We start from the raw sequence: 2,599 nt of genomic DNA on the forward strand, positions 1-2,599 counted from the left end.
ATTTATTCGTGGTGTTTAATATTGAAGTAAGCGTTTCACCCTTTTCATTAACTTTAACTAAACTTGGACAAAGATAAACACCTTCTATTTCTATTATTTCTAGATGAGGAACTATTCCTTCAGAAATTGAATTATTAACAACTAATGCTTTAATTGTAGTTTCACTTCTAAGGTATTAATTAACTTAATATAGCAGTTTTCTATTTTGGAAGAATAACTAATTACATCCTCGTTATGATTTTGTTTACAAGAGTTAAGTTCTAATTGCCACTGTCCAACGGTACGTTTCTTTGAATACCCATCCAATAAATGTGTTTTGAAAATGTTCCAGTCNATTCAAATTGGTAGTAAGATTAGAATTAGAATAAGAGGTAGAATTAGCAATAATATTTTCGATAAAATATAATTCTAGAAAGTTTTCGTCGAGTATGATTCTATTATTTTGATAATCAATTTGGCAATTATATTTCTTTAAGAAGTCATTACCCAATATTCTATCAAACTCGATAGGAAAGGTATTATCTACAACATAGAAAATATGTTCATAAAGATTGTTGTTAACATTAACATCGAGATAGACATAACAAATAGTTCTAATTGGGTTTGAATTATTGTCTATTCCCTTTAAGTTAATGGGCTGATCGTAGAATCGCTTGATATTAGAATTTAACATAGAAGATTTTATTAAAGAAACATCTACACCCGTATCTATAAGAAAAGAGGTTGGTTCAACGAGCTGGCATGCAGATATATTAGTAAAAGTTGCTATACCCTTTTCGTTAATTACTGCCTGCTAATTCGGCCTTTATTGTGTGTGTTTTCCTCGGCACGACCGTCTGCTGAGGAGCATTGGAGTTTAAATTATCGCCATTAGGATTGTGTTTATGACTTTGTGATATAGATGGATTATGGTAATTACTGTTAGAAGAATATTGTTTCTTTCTCTCATTGTTATATTGACGCTTTCGGCACTCGCTCATAAGATGCCCTATATTTTTGCAATATGCACAATATTTTGATTGAAATTTTGTTTTTGTTGACTATTATTATGAAAAATTTTATTAGAGTTATTATTATTTGATGTTTTATGCGATAGGTGATTTATTTTATGCCTAGGTGTTGTTCTTTGATTGTGACCTTTATATCTACAATTAAATGATACCTACGTGTCCTAGTTTATTACAGAAATTACAAAACCTAGCTGATGAATTATTTATGTTTTGATATTTTTGAATTTCGTACTTAGATTTCAGTTCTTGTTCCTCACTCAATGCTATGGCAATTACGTCTTCTAACGTTTTTGGTCTTAATGATTTGACGATTAAATTTAAATCCTTATTTAATCCACTAATGAAAACGTTCAAGGCTTGATTTTTTAACAATTTTACGCAAGCATCCTCAGTTAAATTTTCATCTAAGGTATTAATTAACTTAATATAGCAGTTTTCTATTTTGTTAGAATAACTAATTACATCCTCGTTATGACTTTGTTTACAAGAGTTAAGTTCTAATTGCCACTGTCCAACGGTACGTTTCTCTGAATACGCATCCAATAAATGTGTTTTTAAAGTGTTCCAGTCTCTAAAAACTATTTCTAACAAGAGCCCTAGCACTATCAGTTAATTTTGTTTCAATAATGTGAAATAGCGTATTTTTTTGATCAGACCTAACTAGTTTAATTGCTTTATCACAGTTATCGATGAATTCGTAAAGTTTTGATTTAGTACCATCGAATTTAATAAGCATTTTTTCTGCTAACTCTAAGGTAATACCACTATCACTATTAGAAAATGTCGAAGGCATTTTTAAACGAAAGTGCAAAAAATAGCGACACAAAAGTTTTATCACTTAGAAATGTACTGAACTAAAAGAATCACTTACAGAAATACCAGCAGAAGATGCATAGCAGCGATGACGTGTAGGTTGTAGCTGAAGATGTTGCAGATTAGTTGGTAAAGATGTAGTAGCTTGTAGGTAAAGATCTAGTAGATTTTGTAAAGATGTAGTAGATTTGGAAAGATGTAGTAGATTTGGTAAAGATGTAGTAGATTTGGTAAAGACGTAGCAGACTTCGTAAAGATGTAGTAGATTTGGTAAAGACGTAGTAGACTTCGTAAAGATGTAGTAGATTTGGTAAAGACGTAGTAGATTTGGTAAAGACGTAGTAGATTTGGTAAAGATGTAGTAGACTTCTTTCCCTACGTTCGAANCATTTTCAGTGGAGTCATGATTGTTACTACTACCGAGACTGCTTTGAGTTCTGGAAGCTCTGTTTCTGGTTCTTTTGTCACTTCTGGACATCTATTAACTGTTCTTAACCACGATGGCCCATACCACCACAATTCATTGTCTTGAAGGTCACACATACTCATGCCTCTTGAAATAATATCTGCTGGATTCTCTGCCGTAGGAACATGCTGCCATTGCACTTCATCAGAAATACATTGAATCTTTGATACCCTGTTAGCTACATATGTTTTAAGTAATCTTGGTTCAGTTTTTATCCACCCAAGGACAATGGTACTATCACTCCATAATTTTGTTGTATTTATTTTGCTTTGTAATGATGATTTAACTGTCTGATACAATTCTGCTAGAA

General features: G+C 31.7%; 1 pseudogene; it reads right to left on the reverse strand.

Moving 5' to 3' along the window:
• Nucleotides 1-606: 606 nt before the first annotated feature.
• Nucleotides 607-2,176, reverse strand: LOC108738895 (annotated as a pseudogene).
• Nucleotides 2,177-2,599: the final 423 nt, after the last annotated feature.

This window comes from Agrilus planipennis, unplaced genomic scaffold, assembly GCF_000699045.2.
Source record: "Agrilus planipennis isolate EAB-ADULT unplaced genomic scaffold, Apla_2.0 scaffold147, whole genome shotgun sequence".
In the NCBI taxonomy this organism is placed as follows: domain Eukaryota; kingdom Metazoa; phylum Arthropoda; class Insecta; order Coleoptera; family Buprestidae; genus Agrilus; species Agrilus planipennis.